We start from the raw sequence: 23,356 nt of genomic DNA, 5'->3' as shown, positions 1-23,356 counted from the left end.
AGACATGGATAAGGAGGTCACATCAAAGATTATTCACAATCATAAGTCGCTGTGGTATTTTCCAGTGGTAAGGCTAAAGGTAATGGGAAGAAAGACAGGATTTGGCTTTGAACATTTTGCACTAAATCTTAAAGTCTTAAGTCAGAGCACTAAGAGGAAATGTCAGTGCAGCGGACTATTAGTTTAGCTTAAGTTAAGTGAGACACGTCTATGGATGGGTAATAAATCTGTTGGTCACTGACCTAAAAATGATAGATGATTTTTTATTTACCAGTATGGCTTATTTATGGGCAAAAAGCATAGAGGGAGTAAGACTGCAAAGTTTCTGCTGAGTGCAGGTCATGGAGAAAATGAATAAGCACCTTCAGAGCTCTGCTACAGGACCAGTTGCAGAGAGAGAAGGTTAACTGTGTGAAGATTAAGTTACAGACATCAAGTGAGAATATTCTGCTGCTAAGAAGAAGACAGTAATAGGGTGGGTTAAACACCAGGTTTGCCATTTGATCAAGAAAATGATTAGAGGTTGTCTCAAAAGGATTTTGAAAGGAATACAAAAGGCACAAATTAATTTGTATGGAAGAGGAATCTCATCTAGATATTGTAGACAGCACTGAAAGATAATGGTGTGCTAGTGATGAAAATGTTGGACTAAAGTTGGTTTTCATTCCCTAAAATGAAGGCGGTAAAAGCATTAGAGGCAACAACACATGTTTTAATCTGTCCTATCTCTGTTGCACATATGCTTGTTTGGAAAAGGTCTCTTTCCTTATGCATGTATATCTCTTAAATGGAGATCTTAGATAGTGCTCTAGTGTACCTGGTTCTGAGGCTACCAAAAGTCTGTTTCATACCTCAAGAAACTGTCTACTTTATACCCATATGTGCTGTCATCTGCACAGAGTGGCTTTAAAATTAAACATTTTTTAAATAAATGTTTAAACTCTTGAGTTCTATTATATCATTTAATCAGTGACATCTTCTAGGTGTGGCCTCAATGATGGGTGACGAATGCAGCACCACATAGTCAAAGGCATGGAACTTCAAACAGCCTCAGAGCTGTGCCGCAATACTGCTGTGGTTTGAGTATCTGCAATGACAGCCCTGTGCCCTGTTCTGCATGGACAGAACCTTTTGCAATCACTGCCACTCTCCTACACTGACAGAGAAGGGTCAGCAGCATCTGCAAGGCCTCTCTGCTCCATGAGGATGTGAGCAAAGGCTGCAAACTGGCCATGCTTCCCTTTGCTCCCTGGCAGCAGGCTCACCTCTCCCCTGCAGAGAGCCGGAGGGATTGCAGAGGAGCAGCGCACATCTTGTGCTGGGGCAGAGTCCTCTGGAAATGGGAAAAGCAGACTCAGCCCTTGTGCTCCTGACCTTCAGTGTAGGGTCAAAGGCCTGTGGGAGCAGCAGTTCTTCCTTCTTCCCCAGGGGCATCAGATTGGCAGGGAAGCTGTCTGAAATCCTATTGATCGCGTGTTCCAAAAGTTCAATGTCGCAATACCTTTTGCTCTTTTTGAACTGAAGTCATGAAAGAATGAAATGTTTTCTGCTCTGAGAGGAGTCCTAGCTCAGTGATTCTCAGCATTTTTTTTTTTTTTTGGTTTTTTGGGAGGAAGGAGGTTGTGCGTGGAGATGCTACCATTTCCCTGGTTTGTGTTTACTGGGTTTACAAGTTTGCCTTTCTTAAATATTGTTTTGTGAAACCTTTAGAAATTATCACCACAGCTACAGAGATCTACAGCTTTGTGGCTCATTGGCAGTAGCCTGTGCAGAGAGGCAGTGTTCCTTCTGCAGCCTCTGCCTGCCAAGGAGGCAAACATATTGCTATGCTTTCTCTTTGGGGGTGACTTGCATTGCCTGCCAGCTGCACCCGCTGGGGTGGGCAACACAGACCTGCAGCATGATTGTCGGAGCCACAGCATCTGGGGACTCAAGAAAGGTGAAAAGGGCATCATGTGGTGCCTCTTCCTGTCCAGTCCATGTGGAGGACTGCAACGTGGACTGCTGCTTTGTTTGACAGAAACAAAACCCCATTTTGTTAATGGGGTGAGAGCAGGATTCCTCAGACACCTTCTTCACCGCTATTTCTAAACACAGTCTGGCCCTGTCTGACTTCCAAATGTGCTGCAAGTACATAAGGAAGAGCAGTCAAATGAATTGGATACTGGACATCAACTCGATATGATACATAACCCAACCACAAAGAGCAACTGGCATCCTAAATCAATGTTGCCCATTTAATAACCAATTTCCCGCGTAGAATCATGTCTATAGAGATATAAAAGGCCAAATCCTGTTTCTGATTTCAAGGAACAAGAGTATGTCTGTTTTCACTGTAACAAACCAAGTTTATAGCATAAGTTGATAATATTTAAAGCATCCCTAACAAAGATGGTATATCCCCTATAAACCAGATTTCAGGGGATTAAAATACTGATTTTTGAGGAACCTGCCTTTCCAAGTATTTTACAAGTACAGATTTCAATTACTGGATTGTCCAATCCAATGTATGCTTCTGGTCCTCATGTCCTGTATTTCAGGATCTAGACACAGGATTTTTCAGAGTTTTTTATTTACTTGATTTTTTTTAAACTGATTTTCATGTAAGCAGTGGCTGATTGTGAAAAGGCTATGTCTTGTGTCAGAGCACTCAGTGAGGCATCTCTCCTGGGGATCTTCTTGAAGCACTGTAGGAAGTACTGCCCTCAGGAAAAGTTGACTTCCCTAAAGTCAAGGTGCCAGAACAGAAAATGTAAGTGCCTATTTCAGCATAAAGTCATCTGGGTCAGCTGAAATCACCAAGGTAGGTTATTCTTAAACCATTTCTGTAGGAGGACACCTGCTCAGGTCCCAAGGGTACATTTTTAGGTTCACTTTTAATTTAAATTATTTTGAAGTAGAGCTAATCAAAATAAGAAAATATCTGATGGTGATTAAATTTAGAATTCATGGATAATTAGCTGGAGGGGATAAAAAAAAAGCTATCTGCAGATGCTGAATTCAGCATGTGTCAGTAGAGCTCCAAAAGTACATCCTTCCTATAGTCTTCAGAGCTGCTTTTCTGGGGTTGTCATGCTGTGTTTTGGGAAGACACTGGCTGAGCACAAAGTACAGTAAGTAAAGATGAGACAGAACATCAGGGCCCTCCTTAGAGATATCTCTTATTCCTCTGACCTTGTGCAGCCAGCTTTACAGAGCTATTCAACTTTTCAGAAATCCATTCCCAGCTAGAAAAGAGCAGTTCCTACTGGGAGTTTTGTTGTGCTCCAAGAAACTTTTGTCAAGTTCCTGAATAGCAGGAAGGTTCCTAATTGCTTTTAACCATCTCTCTCCTCCCCCCTGCTTTGTTACCTTTTCTCTGCTTTTGACTCCTGAGATTCTGGAGCACCTCTCAGCTCTCAGAGGAAGCACTGAAGCTGATACAAAGATCTCCACAGACAGCACAATTTACCATGTCCATAGTTTATTGATCTTAACCCTAAGAACCATATTCTCAAGCTCTGCCTCCTGGTATGTTATCTCTTAGCTATTGCTATAACTACAAATAAAGAGGATTCCTGACACAGTTTGTATTCTTGCCCCCACTATAAATGGTTGCATTTTTATTTAGATGGGATGCAGTTCTGGACCATACTGTAGTTAACAAGCAGCACTGCGGTGTCTAAGATGTTATTCTCATGGACTCTGCAACAATCCTTGTGACAGGTATGTATGTTGTAGAGCCAGCCAGCCCCACTTTGAAGCTGCTAAGCCTTTGATCTGCTTTGGTCTTCCCTCTGCAAGCTGCTTCTTTGTCTCTCTGGTAGAAGGAATTGCCAGCATTAGCCTCACCAAAGCAAAACAAATACAAAAGACTTTTTAAATGGGACACATCCCCACACACACTGAGGTGGCACTTAAGAAACTGATATATCAATAAATTATCAAAATAAGCATGATTGCCCTGCCTGAATCCAAACAAAAAGGGGTTAATATTCTTTTAAGATGAAGGCAGTCTCCTTGCTTGTATGGGCAGAGGGGCAGTAAGGACCCTGTCTGCAGAATTAGCAATGCTGCTATTGGAAGACTGGCTGCAGTTCGAAAGCACGATGCAGAACTGAAGGAAATTCAGACAAGAGCTGCATAAAAGGTTTAATATCTGCAAAAGCAGTCTTTTAAATGAGAAACTAGGGATGTCAATGCATTTTCAATCACCAGCTCAAGGCTCATTAGTGGAGTAGGCAGATGTTAATTTTGACATCCTAAGGCTGAGTGAGTGGAGCCTGGCTTCTTCCACTGTGGAAGTCAGAAGGAGCCTGAGCAGTGGTAGCAAGACAGCTCTGGGGTTTTGGCATGCTGCTGCTCCTGCTCCTGGGACACAGGAAGAATGGGACTGCTGCTCAAGTAGTAGGGTTTTTCTCACACCAAAAGTATTTTCTATGACACAAACGATCTTTTCTCAGAAGAGGCATAAATGTGGTGGTTTTACATGGTCCTAGACATGCAAATGCTCATGTCCATAATGTTATTGCCTTTTTTGTGACCCTTTCTGTACTGCCCTCAGAAACAACCTAATCTCTCTGAGCCTAAGGGCACATCCCCACGACTTCCAAGGGGGTCAGAATGGTGCTTAGGTCTCCCAAACAGAGCTCGAACATGGTCAGGGCATATCCAGCAGAGCAGGCCTTCAGCATACCCTGAGGACTGAGCTAGTCCTGTGGTGTATACTTATATTTTCACTCCCCTTACACAAAGGTTTGTCTATTATAAGAAATTTATCCTTTGAAACATTCTAGGGAGCCCAGATAAATTATTTTGTTTCGTTATCGAAGAAACCATCTGATCATTCTTCTCAATTAAAATAAGTATTTTTACTTCAGCTCCTTGGAGATGCAAATGTCTCTTGCTAGAACAAAGTCCTTGACTAGCTAATTAATAACTTCTGTGAGCTGGGAGCTCTCTCTATTCCTCCTCCTTTTTTCACTCTTAAATGGTGAAATTATCGTAAACTTACTTTATATTCTCTGATATTGGATATATGTAAAAAATGTCCGATACAAATATCTAACCATGATAAGTGGGTCTTGACTGAAAGCAGACACAATGGTGATTAATCACTTTGGGGTGATGTGATCCCAACAAGCTTCTTACAAACCATGTGTGGCAATCTCCCACTGCAATTACTTCCAAGAAGGATAGAGAGTGGTGATGGGCTTCAGAGGTTTTGATATTCCAGTGACTCTGTAGGTCAGGTAACCTATTGTGACACCATAAACCAAGTGGGAAATTCAGAAATAAGTTTATATCGTTATGTAAGCCAAAACCAGTCTCAGCAACTAACATTATAGCATCTTGCTGAACTTTGTTAGCTGAGACAGTTCCAGGCAAGCATAGAAGCAGCTAGTCCTCTCTTTTTGGTATAAACTGTGTACTGTATGTCATGTCTTATTCTTGTCTTATATGGAGATTTTTCAAAGTTAGCTGGCATGCAGTTCAGTAAATGTGTAATTGGAACTATTGCAGTGAGCAGTGCTTATTGTTAATAGAGTTGCTTGAGGGTTTTTTGTGCTGGGAGTTTTGTGACATTGTTAAGAGATTTGTACCACCATCAATGTGCTGTTCTATTGTCATACCAAAGTTCAGATTATTAAAGGAGTATTAAGATTCTGGGTTTTTTCCTCTAGAATTTTTTTTTCTAATGTCAATGGAAAAAAAATAGATCTTTTCTGAACAAACTGTACCCTAGCACATCACTCTTCACACATGCTGATTTTGGATAAAAACCTACCATCACCTCAGTTTTCTCTGGATCTTTCCTGAGCTGAAGCTTCTGAGATTGTTTCTTTATAGTCTTCCCAACTACTGCAATGTAAGTAGTACAACAATAGATTATTTGTCTTTGTTCTTCACGCAGTACTGAGGCAATTTCTGTGAGAACTAGCAGAACCATGTAGCAAGGTACCTGCAGTCCCCTGCGACTAGCAGGGACCACTGCAACTCTGGGCAAAGCAGGCAGTGCCAGATTAGTTAAACAGCCACAGCCCATCTGCCTCTTTCATCTGTCCTGAAGCTTTGCAAATCCAGCTGGTTGCTGGACCAGGGAACGGCTGGTGACGATTTCATGGGATCTCCTACCTGCAGCAGTGGGAAATCTGGCTCCTCCCTCTCTCTTCTTGCAGCAAGGGTAGACCTGTGTCCCACCTTCAGAGGAACCAAGTTCTGCATGCTGAAAAAGTAGAGAAGGCACACAGAAAAATCATGCACACACAGAGGTTAACTTTAAACCCAGTGGTGCCTGTCAGCATACAAACAGCATATAAAATATGATATAGCTGTCTAATTATTGAACAAGGTGCATATTTTTAGAGGCTGAATCTTGGGGAGATAGAAAAGACCCATTGACATTTTCTGTCCCTTTTTTTTTTTTTCTTTTTAAAGATCAGCTAAATTCTGTTGACCTTTTTATGTGGTTGAATTAAAAAGTTTTTAATAATAAGTTTTTTAAAGTCAATCAAAATTTTGGCATTTCAGTATATCTGGCATTCCGGTATCCTAATTTTCATCACCATAAAGATCAATACTGCCATCCTTCTCTGTTTATGGTATTTTATTTTCTTCAGAAGTTGACTTGAGTGTCAAAGAGGATCTCTAGATCTCTGCCAAGCACAATTTCAATAAGAAATGGTGGGAAATATTTGTTGTGACAGATTATGAAATATCTCCCATTTTTCTGTGACATCCTGACTGCATTTCCCTCAAACCTTTCACAGCAATAGGTACAGGATCTCATGGGCCTAATAGCAAACATAAATTCTGTAGCAGACACGTAACTGAGTTATTGAGTTTTTAGATGACATGATTCTCTGAGATGGTTTTCTGACATAAAATGCCATCTGCTTTTACTTAATTTTCCTTGTTTTCTTCTCTAAGTAAACAACAAGAGAACATGTTTGTTCTGAAAGGTAGTTCCTTTGAGGCCCGTTATTTTCCTGAATCTCTCTAAAAAGACAACATATGAATTTGTTAGTGAGTTGCCAGACATTTCAATATAGAGCACATCCAAGGAGCCAAATAAATGTATTTTATTTGATACATCTTGACAGAGCTGAAAGTTTGAATTTTAAAGTCAGAATCATCAGAAAGCTTCTGGGGCTACAGTCAGGAGCAGCTAACAGCTTTATTCTCAAATAATCTTCTCTGTTTTCTCCAAGGAAGATGCACTCACATTTTGCAGCACTAAAGTTTGTATTGCAGCCCCTTATTAATGTTGTAGGGGGTAAGGCACATCAAAAAATGGGAATAAAAATAAAGATTTCAAACTTTTTCATCTTCCCAGCAGAACAGGATAAATTTGCAGCTTTTCAACAATACTGGCTGGCAGCCGAAAGATACTTACTCCAAATCAGTGTCAGAGCTCTAATAGCTCATAACATTTTAATGTATTTTAATATGCTAGATTATTTTAAGGGTACTATAATATGCCAACATTGTTCTCAATTAACACTTAAGAAATATATTCCTTGCAAAACTCTTTCCTTGCTTAGTGGTATTTTCCAGACTCTCGCTTACACTGAGGGGAAGATTTGATTTTTAAATGGCCTTTGAAATGTTTGCTTTTGGTTGAAGGAGAGCTGTAGTGTCTGCTGAGACATCATTAGCTGTGGGGCAATATTACCACACAAATACAAAGGGACCTGATTAGACAAGAGTAGCCTGATATATAGTGTAGTTCAAACAGCAACTAATCCTATGGGTAGTTGCAATTAAAAGGACCTTGGTTCTGTGTTAGGTTTGGAAAATTAGTAAATTGAGACTGGTTATTCATCTAGACTTACCTCTTGATTTCTGAAATCTATCTAATATAGTAGTAGTAGTAGTAGTAGTAATAATAATAATAACAACAATAATAACAATAATAATAGTAGTATAGTAATTTAAATTTCAAGTTATTCCCAAGTACTGCAGGGTTTGCCTTTTAAAAAGCTGAAATGAGGTCCATTATTTTTTACAGAGCTCAGAGTACAATGACAGCAAATTTCTATATTCCATAAAGCTGTTAAGGTTCTTTGATAACAATCTTACAACCAATATGCATGAGATAGAGGCTTCAAACTATAGGAGAATGTGCCTGGGGAAAAATGTTAGTTTAAAATACTCTGCACTTTCTTCAATAAACCTGTTTTAGAGAAAGACTATAGTCAGTGGGACATTATGGGGCACCCTGTGTGAAAACTAAGTCCTTAGCTTCAAAGGGTTTATCCCATACAGAGCTTCCCTCTGGCTTGCAGCCCTCTCACAGGGAGAGGGAGATGAAACCAGAGACTGCTTTAGGCATGCTGGGTGAGAAACCATTTTAAGGAGCCCCATGGCTGCAGAAACTGTCTGGGGTTTAGGAAGTTGAGGCTCAGGCCTGTTTCAGGGTTGTGAGCACATGCCCTCCACTCCTGGGGCAGACACCCCGGGTTGGTGGTGGCTGGGATGGGGGGAGGTCTCCAAGCTTTGTTGGAGTCACTCCTTTATTTATGAACAACCAGCACCTATTTGTTGGGTCAAAGGACACTCTGTAGTCTAGAGACTTGGGTGGCATGTGGGAACTCAACATCCAAGCACACAATGCTAAATGTCTAAAACCCACTGTCATATTTTGACACTAATTCAGGCCCTTGTTGCCAGGCTCAGCAGAGTGGACATGGAAAAGGCAGTGTCCTCTCACATCTATAGGTGGTCTGATCACTTCAAGGACAGACAACTTTGATGGGATTGGAAAGTTTATGCCGTCTTTGTGTGCACTTTGGACATTCTGCAGTTAAATAAAAAGTTCAGAACTCAGCAGATGTAAACAGATTTTTTTTTTTTAATACTAAATCTGTGGTGCTGTACTTGAAAAAGTGCATTTATAGTAGACAAAACTGAGTTTCTGAAAAACATTTATTAAAAAAGACTAACTACAGCTTCCAGTAGGCTCGACAAGATTTCATATTTCACTTTTCATCTTTACAAAATGCATGAATAGCTTTTAAGGCTAAATGACGTGAGTGCTAGATATTTCAGCAGTGCATTGGAGATGGAGAAAACAGAATTTTGTGGCTTTGTGTACATGTCTGGTGATCAAGGGAAAAAGCACAGTGGCTAGGAGTGTTTGAAAAAATGGAGGTTTTCCCCCCAGTCCAAATAAATTCATAAAGAAACTTTTGATTAAAGGGATGAAATTAAATTAAGTTTCCATTGCTCAACTGATATTTCTCACAATATCCTGAATATTTGAATGACTCAGTATTCCTGAACATATTTTTAAAGCCTCTGAACACCAAGAAATAAATTCAGAGGTTGTTTGAGTTGGTATGCATTTGTCACTGCCACTTTCACCACTTCACCATTTTTGCTTGCCTGATGAGACACCAGAAGCCTGCTATGTGGTCAAGTGTTCAGTAGTGAACTGTAAAAGTAAACCATTTTTTAATAACTCAGGTCCTGAAATATCACTTATTGTCTCCAGCTTATGAACATTTGCAAGCAGAGCAATTGACCTTCAATACCAACCCCTTGAAAAAGCTCAAAACAGTTACAATACATAAAAACAGTAAAGCAAGTGATTAAAAACTACAGCATTTCCAAAAATCTTTTCCAAATGCAATCACTGTTAAAAATGGGTTAATTTCTTTTTTAGGTGAATTTACCTAGTTCTAAGTAGCCACTCGTGTCTTTGTGTTAAAACTTAGGGTACAATTCAACTGGTTGTCTAACGCACCTAAAAGAAATAAAAATAGCTTCAGGTAAAATAATTTTTCCCAGCTGAGTCCCACATGAGCTTTGGCTGATCTTTCCTTCACTCAAGTTAAGATAGTAATTTTCATGCACATTACATTTTTCATTCAGACGCAAGAGACTTGTTTAATGAGTTGCCTGAGGTGCAACATCTTTACTTTGAAGCCAATTAAGCCACTTTCTACAACAAGAAGTAGGGCTGGTTTTGTGTGTGTTTACTTTATTGCCATCACCATGCTGCTGTGTGTACTTTTCGTACTACAGGCTACTATTCCAGCCTCTGCACCAATGTGAGGATTGGTGCAGGCCAGCAAGGGTGACTCACTCTCTGTGGAGGCTGAGAACATGGGAATGTGCCTGTCTTTCTGTGCCATCCAGTTTGGGAAATTAGCAGAAATTCTAGACTGAACACTGGGTCTCTTTATACAGAACATGACTGGCATCTGGGAGCAGGGCAGCAGAACTCATCTTCCAAGCTGAGTTCAAGCAGGTTGTTTCTGGGAGGGTGAGCAAGGTAACTGGACTTCCAGGGAAGGGAGTAGCTGCTTTCTAGTGCAGTTTGCATCAGGGGTGAGTTATAGTAAATTGTTTTAGCAGTTTGGCTGAACCAGAACAGAATGCCCCGCACCTATTCAGTTTCATATTCTGCTGTTGTGCACTGTCCATGGGAAGAAGGAAAATTGCATACAATTTTGACATTGAGCTCTGCCTAAAGGATGTGCATGAAGATTACGGTGTTTTCATGAAGGTGCTCAAAGCAGATAAATGAGTGTGTACTCCACTGTAAAAGATCTGGTCTCAAACAAGGATAAAAGGAACATGATGGACATTCCCCTCAGGGAAGAGATTCAGCTTTACAGTAACATAATCATCAATCTCAGCCCACCAGTCACACCTGGTGAGTTGTTCAGAGAGACAAGACAAAGGCATCTGCTGAACAAGATTAAAAGTTGTTTTCGCTGTGAGAGTCTGAAGCGTCCAGTAATCTTGTACTTGCATATTCCAAACACCACCATCTCAGAAGCCAGGTACAGTGTATTGTGTCCTTCCTTTGTTTACAGCAGCATTCTGAACCACAACTTTGGAGATGGCAGGCACCTTAGGAAAGCATTGAAGATGTTTTTCCTTCCTTAATCTTGCTGAGATAGGTTAGGAATATTTTCACATATGAGCAGCTCCATAATACACAGGCTGAGCCATCAGAAAGTATTATTAAATTAACCTCATTCCTCTCTGTGGAGTGTTTCACTCCAACCAGTTGAGTGAATTTTATTTCTATTATATTAGTATCTGCTGTAAAGAGTTATGTTAGAGTGATTTCATTTTTTCAACAAACCTACTCACCATCTGCATTTGGCAAAACTCATTGACATCAGTCTTTGTTGCTTAGCAATAAACACTTGTGCTGACTCCAGTCACAAAGAGTGTTCATTACTTTGTCATTCAGACATTTTACACAGCCTCCATGGCCTCAGAAATCGTTTGTTTACACTGGCCTTGGGAGAGAGGTGGAAGAGCTGAAAACCAAAGGTGTAGAATGAGAGGAAAGGCACACAGATCTTGAAAGCTGTTGGACACAAATAGTAAAGAAGCTGTAGTAGATCCACAAGATTTATAATGAAGAGAAAAATACCAAAAAGAAATCATTGCAATACTCTTACTATAAAGCATTAAAGCAATTACAGAGTTTGCCAAACATCAACAGTCTTGAATGCTATTAATGTGCTTTTAATAGCATCGATGATCACATTCCATCAATACGTGCTATTCAAGATGCACTAATCAGCAAGAATATATGATATAAAAATGTTCTTTGTGCTTATATTCTGTGTCTGTATGTGTGGAATACCTGGGTCAAGTATTCTAACTTGAACAAAATACCTAAAAAATTTGCATTTCTATAGAATTCCATGGTAATTGTCTTGTTACTCATAACTCCAGAATTAGTTGAATTTGACAATAACTTTTATAGCTAGTATTAGCTCAGAATTGATCTGTGCTGAAACCATTGAGGAAAGTTTTATTTATAGAAAGTTAGTGGAAGAAATACTTAAAGCTGCACAATTATAATTGCTTTACTCATTTAGCAGTGCCTGTGTCCCACTTCTGTTTAGGTATCTAATTTTAAGACATTAACCTTTGGCCCTAAGACTAGGAAAATTGAACTAGGAGGGTCCAAAAAGGCATAATTAGAATTGAAAATTAAATGGGTCACTTGTCATACAGAGTGTTACATTTAATAGATGAACAAGCTAACAAATGAATATGACAATGAGTCATCTGAAGTCAGAAAACAGCATGCTGTTGGAATGTCAGATGATTTATAAAATGCATAGGTTTTGCTTTTATTTGTGGATACATTGTACAAAATAAGTTTTACACGGATAGCAGGAGAAATGCAGAAAAATTCAGAGCATGCAATAACAAATCTGTCATGGACAGGGCGTCCACTGCAAAACATACAAGATACTTGGCATATTTTTTCAGGAAATGGCAAAGAAAACTTCTCAGAGGAGAACTTCATTCAGTAATTTGAGACTCAAAATAACTGTTTACTTTACAAGTGATCAGTTTGATTCTGGCATGCCTGTAGGAATTTTCATTTTCAGTCTTAATCAAAATAGTAATAAAAGTATCCAACAACTATGAAATGGGAATTTTGAGTTAGGCTGCTGGTGAAGCACACTGACCTTAACAGATACTCCAGTCATATCCAAGAAAGATTGTGCCTAAAATGCTGGTCAGGTGTGTTTAAAGGCCACAGCTGCCATGCAACCTTCAAGACTAGAATGAGAGATTAGAATGTGAGCTTTGTTATACAGGAGTCACACTCTTTTAAAATGTGCAGGAATCTCAAAGGGAAAGTGCCCCTTCCAAGCCAGCCTTGAGTCAGGACATAAGCTCCCCACCTGCAAGGGACAATGCCATGGTGTCAGTGCAATGCAGACCTGAATTGCTGTGGCAGGGGAATGATCATATTGTCCAGACTCTGGCACAGAAATCTTGAATTTTAGTCTCAAAGAGCTGCTCCACTTACTAGGATTTTCTTTGGGAATTTGCAAGGCAGCATTGTGTTGCCTGGCCAAGCTCAGTCTTCTGAAGGGAACCTTTATAGCTGTCTGAGTGGATGTTCAGTTCAGACACATGCAGCCCTTAAGTGCAAACTTGGAAGTCTGACCCTCAGCCTTTTTGGAAATGTCTCCTATTAAATACAACATGCTGCTGAAATAGAAAGCAAAACATAAAGGGGCCTGTGCTGATCCAAGATAAAACTTTTTCCTTCAATATGAAGGATAAAAATGTAAAAGCAACTGGACAGAAGGGGGAAAAAATCCTACTCAAAAAGTCATATTCTGACAAGAAAATTATTTGAAAGATGAAGGATGGTACTCTGAGGAGTCAGAGCCTGGGAATAAGAAGAAATCTGAGGCTTCTCTTTTGGCAAGGCTGGTATTCTTCAATACCCTAGAGCATCTGTAAAAGTTTTCTAATGGAAAATGCTGACTTTTCTAAAAATGCAGTCAATGGAGGAGGAACAATGTATTCTCAGTGAATGATGGGTTAGGCTCTGTGCTCCTGACAAATCCAAATTCAAGCTGAATGACCAATTGCCCTGATATAGGCTTGGAACAGCTCCATCTCTTCTCTGCAGCACTGATTATATTGATAATTCCCTTCCATTCTCTGATCCTTCCCTCTCTCTCTGTGTCTCTGGGATGTGTTTTTCTCTTTAGTTTTAGCTACTTTTTCACTATTGTTATGTGGTAAAGGTAAGCTTCAGCATCAATAGTAAACATTTTTTGAGGAAGAAATAACCCCCACGTCAAATTCTGAGTCCTGAATTGCTTAGACATCTCTGAAATGATGTAGAAAAACACCACCCAAGTTCACCTGAGGTGGGCAGAAGCCTATTTTTTATTATTTTTTATTTTTTATTCATTTATTTATCTCTTGGTTCAAACCCCTGAGAAGGTTCACAGTGAATAATCTAATGGTGCATTCTGGATTTCAAGGCTGCAAAAAAGGTTGATGGAATGCTAGTGGGATCTCCCAGGCTGTGGTGGCAGAGTTAGCCCAGCCACATTTCAGTCCCATAGGAGAAAAGATACACACAGGTTCCAAGAGGTCATCAGTGCAGTTTGATACTCTCCTTTTCCTGGTTCTCTGGCAAGCACCAGCTGTAGCACTGCCTCTCCCTTACCACGCCTCCTTGGAGAAAACTCATGGCAGGATACAGGCAGAAGACTGCATCCTGGTGTTTCTTCTTTATTCCATAAAATTGTTAATCAGCAGGTCTGCAGCTGAGCTTCTTGGGCAGGAAGCACTACATCAGGGTTTTGAGGAGCTGTAGGGGATTCGAGTAATGGCAAGAAGAAGCACATAAGAGGCATCTTTACATGCCATTTATTCCACTGGGGAACTGTGCCTATAGCTTTTATATGTTTTTCTAAAAGATAACTTATTCAGCAAATATTTTCGGCACTCAGTAGAATGACTGTGAAACTGGAATGTTGTGTACTGCCATTAGTAAAAACACTAAATCAGGCATCACGAAGATAAAATAAAAAGGGTGATAGGGGAAATAGAGCTGATTAGCTGTCATTCCTTGATGTCTTTTCCATTATGTATTTAAATTCATAATTTTTACAGTGTTTCATGTGGACAGGTGCAACAATAGAGCTGCATAAAAAGAATTTTGCCCCTGTTGCCAGTAAGGCTCCAAATTCAACAGTTTATTTCCTCCTTGAGGGGTACTTTTTCCCATACTTTTATCAACAAAGTGGATCAATGACTCACTGCTTGCCAATACAACTCACACTGTGTTTTCTCATTTCCCTAGAACCGAGACAGTCAGTATAAAAATAAATGTCTGTTCTCACCACTTCCTGTCCTGCTCTCCAAAATAAGTGTTCAAGGGATTTAATTTCTCATCTTTGGCTTTCCCAGTCTCTCTCTCTCATTATGGATGGGAGTGTCCTGCAACAGGAAATGGGCCTGTCATGTAAGCTTCAATATGTTAAGGAATTCTTCTAGCTAAAAATAGGTACCAGAACTATCTTCTGGTTTGTTCCTCTTCTTTTGTGTTAAATTCCAAATGTCATATATGGTATAGAGCTTAGAATAAACTCAACCTTTTATGCCATATAAATGCAACAAACTGCTTTTAACAGACTGCTTTGCAAATGTACTTGAAATCCTATTAAGTATTTGCCATGTGGCTCATGATGTGTCCATGCTTCAGGAAGAATTGGTACATGATGCATCTGCTGACTTCTTTCAGAGATTAATATCTGCATCAGGAAAGCACTTGGATGGCAATCAAGAATAAGGACACACTAGGATCTGTGTATGGTCTTAGGCCCTCAGAAGGGAAACACCTTTGAGTTAATGGTTCCCTGTCCCAAAATCTCAGTGGGTTAATGGAAAACCTTGTACACTATTAGTGTTGTAACCAATGACATTCAAATGCAAAATAACTAATTGTATATTGAACCACCATTAATCACCCTAACATGCAACACCAAGGATCTGGGTATGTATGTATAGGTGCATATTCATCCTGCACATGAAAATTATGGTCTAATTAGCTTCTTCTAATAGAGATATAAAATACGCCAAAAAAGCACAATGCTTGCATTTATTGTGTAAAATATTATATAATTAGATAACCTCTGATAGTGAATGGCTTGGGGAAAAAGGCTCAGGGCTAAGAAAGTCATAGATTATGATTTCATCAGAATCTAATTTTATTTGGAAATAGTTGTTACTTGACCTTTCTCCTCTGCACATTAGTCAATATAATTGGAAAACCCCTTAAAAACAAGTCCCTTTAGAATTGTTTGTTTATCTTGAAGATAAAAAATTCTGCTTAAACACTTATATTATTATCCATATTATCCAAATACTTTCCACTGTGAAAAGTATCTCTTCTTTCTGGCAGTTCCTTAGTCATGAGATTAAAGCTGTGGGAAAAAATCCAAAAAGTATGACACTAATGCCTTTTTTTAAAAAATACTCATTAATAATTACAGTTCTAATGAATGGCATGTTGAACATTTAAAATCCAAATTCAGTGGAGCAGCACTAACAGTTTATTCCTCCCACCAGCACAATTATCAGGTCAAGGCTGCAGAGAGGGAGAAAGTTTTAATTTTTGGAAGTGAGTGGGAGCGAAGGTTGTGGCTGTGTGGTCCTGCAATGCGTGGCACTCTTGAGCTTTTTCTGAGAGTGCAGCTGAGGAAGTGGACCTGTTCTGGAGCATGGCTGTGATGGTGATGAAAAGCAAAAGGAACCCTTGAGGGAGAAGGGAAGGTGAGTTTGACAGACACAGTGGGAAGCCTTTGCCAGTTTCCTCACTGCCTGCCACAGCCGATGAGCATCATTTGGCCAACACGACAGAAACTTCCACGGCAGTATCTCACTTCAAGCCATTCACTGCCAGGACAGCTGCTGGGGCTGGCTTTGTAAGGAGTAGAATGTTGAGCATGTCAGTTTTGACAGGATTTCACTGGAAGATTTCCTTTTAACTTTGGATTGATTATGATTGAGCTCTGTGAATTTTTTATGACAGTGTTTCTAAATCCACCTCTCCCCATGCTGGTGGGATTGCCAGTGCTCCCTGTAAACCATCTCTTTGTCTCCTGCCTGCATTTTTGTCCTCCTTTCATCTGCCCAGTTCTCATTTTCAGAACCTTTGTGTGTGAATGTCCATATCTTACATTCAACTTTTTCTTACAATTCACTGCTGTCAGAAGCCTCTGTCTAGAAGACCGGAGATTATTACCCCTTTTTTACTTCTTTTTGCTTCCAAATTTTTGCTTCGGTGTGATTTTACTAATACTACATGTAAACTGTAAAAATAAAAATGGAAATAAGCAAAAAACCAGGATTTGTTAAATAATGAGTACATTTTGATTTACAGGGTCAGGCAAGTGATGTGAAGCTATATTACACTTTCCAGCCAATGTCAGACAAATTGCTTAATAATTTTTATTATATTAATCGAGGATTTTCACCTTCTTGACTTCATGAATAAGCAAATCTAGGCACAAGTACCTCTTAGACTGAAGATAATCAAGTGTGTGGTGGGGCGAAATTTGGTTCCCTCCTGCTATGCTATACCTAGTGATGTTAAATCCTGAATTAAGATGCATGACTGCATAGTTCCTTTGCAGATAAGAATGGTTTCTTTCCTTGAATGCTAAAATGGTTCCGTGGCATCAGGTAGAAAATTTGTGGTACAAAAAATCTCGACAAAATAATTGACTCAGTGAATAATTTATTGAATTTACTGAAAATATTGACCTAGATTTAATGTTTCCACATTCAGAACACAAAAAATGAGTTAAACTGGTGTGTGGAGTTAGCCTAGAGTGAGACTGTTGCAGAATGATTAATTTACAAGTGTGGGTTGTTACTCAAGAAAAGCCACTTAGCTGTTAAACACTCTGCTTGGGTTAAGCTGACATTTTCTTCAAACTAATACCAGTGGTCTGGTATTGCCAACCATTAGTGAAGACAGCTGTAAAAAAAGAAATTGGGAGTGATTAGCAGGCTTGGGGATAGGTAAAGACTGCAATTCTGGGTCTTCTAAGTCTTCATCTTTTTTTTTTTTTTATCATCTTTGAACCTGATTTGATACTGGCTCTCCATCAGCCAGGTGGCTTAACCACATCTTATCCACTTCTGTATTCAAATTGCAGAGGCTATTAGAAAGTGGGGTGACTGAAGTTTAAAGTACCTTAGAGAAGTACTGGCCTAATTCTCAGAAAAGTGTTAGACCTGCCTAGGCTTTTTGTCAAAAAAAAAAAAAAAAAGGATCAAATAGCAGAGAAAATTCAGAATATAAAATTTTATTTCATGTCCATAAGAAGAGTTGGATATGGACAGCAGCACAGTTAGGTAATACAAAAGGAAAATGTAATAAAACTTATAGATGAATGTAGTTCTCATTTTGTAGACTGATGTAATTTCTTTTGACAGAGATACCTTGTTTTAGTGGATATCAGACAGCCAAGCTCATATGATGTCAGACCTTTCTAAGAAACAGAATATATCAGATGAAGCTCTCAGACTGGACATATACTGCATCTGCAGCCATCTGCCTGTGTAGGCATACCCTTTCTCACCAGAAAGCATTTTCCCTTGCCTGATTTACGTGAATTTTGCAGTTTTTGGTTATGTACAGCAATCAATGAGCCAGCCTTGCCCAGCATGACTGTTGGGAAAAGTATCTGAAAAAAAGCTACTTGATAAAATCTTTCAGCAGGCTGAAGCTTCTAACAAATCTTATTTTGCAGAAATGTTCTCTGCAGGAAGAAGTTCACAAAAGGGGTCACATTATTTTCAAGAAAAAGAAAAATTGTGTCAGCAAATGCTGGCTACAGTGGAAGGGCTCTGAGGGGTGTTGGATTCAGAGTGTTGCGGTACTTACGAAAGTAATGGTGGAAATGTTTAAGCTGAAAGAGAAAGTTAAAGGGAGGTAGATAACACAAAAGCTGTGGAGGAAGTAGTGGGACCTCTAAGATTGTAGAGGGATGGGAGGCCAAGCTTGAATACTTGCCACAAAAGGGTCTGGCTGGGGTTCAGGCTACCATAGCACTGTTTACACTCACCCATTAAACTGCTATTTGAAACACAGAAGTCATTAAGCAAACTAGGGAAAACAACTCCCTATGTGCTAGCAGCTTCAAAATGATGCTGATTTAAAGAGAGGATGGTAGAAAGGGTTATGTTCTGTAAGAGGATCATGGGAAAGAGAAAGGAAAAGGCATTTTTCATAAGTGACCAGTAGTGGGAAGAAGGATTAAGAAATCCCAGTGTCCCCTATTTTTGACAAGAGTACCCCAAGCACTCATGTGCAGCACCATTAACTCCTAGAGAAGCATATCTCCTTCAGTGCAATGACAACAGGAGATTCAGGGAATCCTTCAGTTTGCAAATTATGACAACCCATCCCCACCATCTACTTATGGGTGTTACTATTTCAGATACAGATGTCTGATCTCTCTTCAGAGCCAGTAGGGAGAGCCCGGGGAGTGAGGCTTTACTCAGGAGTCACTTACTAGATCAGCTGGTTTTCTAGGAGACTGGTTTTGAATGGGACACTGGGCACCTAATTTGCTTGTAGACACAAATTAAGAATCTCAATGATTCTCAATGTTAAAAATTCATTATCAAGTTAGACTTGAGATATGTATTTCTTGGAGGGTGTTGAAATCTGTTAGAATGTCTATAATACTTATCAAATGTAGCAAAGAAAGACCTACAGTCGTGTCCAAGTTCTTTTAAAAGTGCTTTCTTTCCACAATGCTGTCCTGCAACAGCAGCTCATGCATTTTATATCTGAACTTTTCCAAGCAGGAACTATTGTGTAGAGGCAAAAGAAATCTCCCCCAGAGACGGGAATACCAACCTCTGCTGAAGATTTTCAGGCCCTCTTCCACTCTTTACCACTTTTACTAAACCTGTCACAAGCTGAACGCACTTATCGAGATAGTCCCTGTAGATGGGCTCTTGGCCCTTGTAACCAGCAAGAGCTGGAAAAAGAAGTACCATGGATAAACCTGCCAGGTCCTTTCAGAATGCAACAATCTCTTTTTCTTGGATTATATGTAGGGCAGTCAGCCTGAGAGGATCCTCACAAACTGAAGGGTACAGCATGCCCACACTGATAGTTTCCAATACTTGGCTTCCTCTGTGCCACAGAACTGCTGATGGTGTATCAGCCAAGATGCAGCAATTAAAAAATTTCAGGAATGGCCAAGGAACCAACAATTGAGCATCAGGCACTGAATATCTTTTAAACAGCATATCCTTTTTAGTTCACAGGTGGTGTGAGGAGGAACAATTGACTGGAAAATTACAGCAGTTCTGCAATTTCTTCAAATTGACATAAATCAAGGAATAACTACTTACAATAACCAACTCCTTACTCCAGGACATGATCAGAAGTAGAAAATTATATTGAAGCTGGGAAGATGAAGAGATGTTTAGATATGCTGAGATCACAGTTTTCAGCTGTAAGCACAGGAGTGCACATTTTAACAATGGAGCAGATGCTTCCAATTATCTGCAATAAGGAGAAGGGACACTTGAAAATCTAGCTGGTATTAGGTGGCTGTCAGAAGGCTCTTGGATAAGAAGAAAAGGATGCAAAGTGCAGCAAAATAATTTTACTTTCATAATACATTAATTTTAAGACTGCTCTACAAGTTGAAAAATTCATATGTATTCTAATATGAATTAGAAACTGAAAGCAAAACAATCAAACTGAAAATCTTAATGTGGAGTGCTTTTCCTATTTTAAACTGTGACAAACTTTACTCATGAAATATTTCCTTTGATATTCTACAGTGTTATTCAAATTTAAATAGATTTATATGTTTAACTGTGCCTACTGCTTGCTCATGTAGTGCTTATATATGAAGTGAAAATAAGATTCCCATAGAAAGGGACAGCTTGTAAAATACAGAACTGTACATAGAAGAAATATAAATGTAGCCCCTTTTTTCACTCTTCTGCAATTACCGCATGCCAGATCCTGGGGAATGTTTTTGATTTGCCATATGCTTAGCAGGGATGTTCAGGAAGGCCAAATTGCCTGCCCAAACCATGCATGTGCTGATAGTCAAATTCATGTCTTGTCATTTGTTCCTTGATCTGTACTGACTCAGGCTGCCGACACTCTCTGCTGAAGGCATGCCTGTTTCTTTGTCCTGAGCCTCATGAAGAAGAACCACGGACAATCCTTCTCTCCAGCGTGTCAAGCCTGTGTTCCAGCCACACCTTCCACACCACTCTGATAGCTGGGCTGTCACATTCTTGCCCGTGTGGCACACAGATGAGTGAGGTGCTGCCAGAGGACTCAGTGGTAACTTCAGACGTGCAGGCTTTGGGTAAGGGTGCGCTGAACAAGCCAACACCAAGCTCAGGATTGCTCCACATTCACCCGTGCAGCCAAGCACTTTAACCATATCGACAGCATGTGCCAAATCATCCGCCAGTGAAACCACAGAAGTGAGCTTGTTCTCCTGGACGATCCCAAATGCATTTCTCTTGTGAGTTCCAGCACACTTCTTTGATTATCTGGGAGGGGGAAAAAAAAGGTCAATAAAACAGAAGCAAACTTTTGGTGAAAGATTAGTGGTTTTTGCCTTGTTTCTTTTTAAAATGCATTCATCTTGGCTGTATAGAAAAAATGTTATTTCAACTTGCTTCCACAAAAAGTATGAGAAAAATAGATCATAGATAAATTTTAGTAAAAATTATGAACTCATTGACAATTGAGATAATATTTTGCTGATAAAATAAATATACCTTTTTAAAAGGTCCTCTCTTACTCCACTGCTTTTAAATGTGATTGTTAATTTATATGCAGGTCTTGCACACAGCAGAGCTTATCCACACTTCATATGCCACTAAAAAATCCTGCAGGAAAGTACTCTTTTCTTGGCAGTTTGTGCAAAACCTCAAAAACAAATAACTGAAATTAATTTCAAAATCATTATTTTGTGACTAGATACACTCAGTACTACCACCTAAAATTGTGTCTATGGAAAGGAGTGTTGAAATTGATTTAAGGTAACACATTCTTCATTCAGCAAACTTCTCAATAATTACTTTGGGTCAGATAATTGTTCTTACTCTTCATGTTCTGCTAAGTTCCCCAGATAATTTGACATTGGCCTTTCCTGGATAATTTGTGGTGCTCTGAAGAAAGAGTGGATAATGCAATTAGATGCCTCATTTCATTCTTCCTCAAGAACCACAGGAAGCTGCTCAGCAGTGATAGCGAGTTAAAGAAATTCTGAGCAGCTGGTGGTAACCTCTTCCTCCAAACACTGATACACTCTGGGCAAGCCAAGGAAGGTAACTGCTTGCTTATTTGAATGTGTCTTGGAGGTTATTGTTAAGACTTCACTGCTTGCTATCAATGTCATTTTGAAAAGAAAGTGAGTCCAAGTCAGTAGACTGGGTACACCATGAACAAGTAAGGTCTTATGCTCTCATTTACCTGGCTGGGAAAAAAGACAAGGAGCTCAAGGAAGGAAATCCAAAAGTGTATGACTAAATATGTTTAAAGCTTCCTGAAAACCTTTGGAATAGGTTTTTCAAACATACCCTGGTGTTTGAAAATTGTTGAACAAAATTAAGTTCAAGAATGACTACTGCAGAGGTCTAGACATGCGTTGTCTGCTCAAAGAGCTGCCAGTATTCTGCTCTGGTTTTGTGGGTTTTATACACCAGTCTCTTCTGCCTCAGCAGTATACATGTCAATTTTTTTCCCTAATTATTGTATCTCAAGAAGTTAAAAAAAACAAAATATATGAAAATTGAGACAAAAATGAAAATATAATCAGTGATGTTATTTTAACTTAACTTTCAATTGAAATTTGATTCTGTTGTAGTATAATACCAAGAGTACAAGGAGAACTTGGAGTTGAATTCATAGGCCTTTAATGGCCTTTTAGACAACCTGGAGCATCTGAGACACCTGCACATAATTTACCAGACAATATAGGGCCTTCCATCTTTCTGAGGGATGTCTTCAAATGATGCTAAATATAATTTTGACTAGTAAATTTCACCCCTTTTGTCTAGGATTACAATTGAAAGACAGCTACTGATAAAGTTCTGTGTATCTGCTCTTGTCTGATTTTCACCATACGAAGCTGCTAAGTGGCTTTACTGATAGAGGTTAGTAAAACAGTGGAAACAGAAGTATTGTATTTTCATTTTCCAAATGGGCAGGAGGTAGATTATCTTTTGAAATTCTACATAAGTGTATGGTACAGTTAATATACTTTAATGACTGTTCTCTGTATTAAATAAAGGTACTGATTGGTTCACTATATAAGTAAAGGTAATTCTAATCAGCTGGATACCAACCACATCTACTGTCATGTGACAGAAACAATGAAAAGGCAAGGGAGGATCCAGCTGGGACTTCTCAACTAAAATGCTGGTTATGTGGGGACTGTAACCATCTTATTTTTCCAGGATAAATAATAAATCAGGAGAAGAAGAAAAGTAACATTTATGATATAATATGATATGCAAGTTCATGAAGCACCCCATATTTTATTAGCCTGAAGTGGAGAAAACTGAGAGGGGATCTTATCAATGTATGCGAGTATTTGAAGGGAGATTGCCAAGAGGATGTAACCAGGCTCTTCTCGGTGGTTCCAGCAATAAGAGTGAGAGACTGTGTATGACCAGAGTGGGGAGTTCCACCCAAACACGAGGAAGAACTTTACTCTGTAGGTGACTGAGCACTGGAACAGGTTGCACAGAAAAGTTGTGGGGTCTTCTTGTCTGGAAACATTAAAAAACCATCTGGACATAATTGTGAGTATGGTGCTCTGGGGCACCCTGCCTGAGCAGGGATCTTGGACCTGGTGACCTCCAGGGGTCTTTCCAACCTTGCCCATCCTGTGATTCAGTGTGTGATATCCATTTGGCATTCAGATTACACAGTTAATTATGCTAATGTGCTGTCTTTGAAATGATGTGCTGAGTATGTCCCAGGTAGAGGGATATGGGAAAGAGCATATAACAATATATTTGCGTATTTTGAAGAACTTCCGTATTTCAAAAAGCCATTTTAATC

The 23,356-nt window shown here is 39.4% G+C and overlaps 1 protein-coding gene across 1 annotated transcript in view; it reads left to right on the top strand.

The window, feature by feature from the left end:
• Positions 1-20,862, top strand: part of HTR1B (5-hydroxytryptamine receptor 1B) — a 38,414-nt gene extending 17,552 nt beyond the window's left edge. Inside the window, exon 2 of the mRNA XM_062489828.1 lies at positions 19,569-20,862. The gene's annotated coding sequence lies outside the window, so the exon portion shown is untranslated. The remainder of the gene's footprint in view (positions 1-19,568) is intronic.
• Positions 20,863-23,356: the final 2,494 nt, after the last annotated feature.

This window comes from Cinclus cinclus, chromosome 3 (assembly GCF_963662255.1).
Source record: "Cinclus cinclus chromosome 3, bCinCin1.1, whole genome shotgun sequence".
Classification (NCBI taxonomy): Eukaryota; Metazoa; Chordata; class Aves; order Passeriformes; family Cinclidae; genus Cinclus; species Cinclus cinclus.
This window is presented reverse-complemented; position numbering and strand designations above follow the sequence as displayed.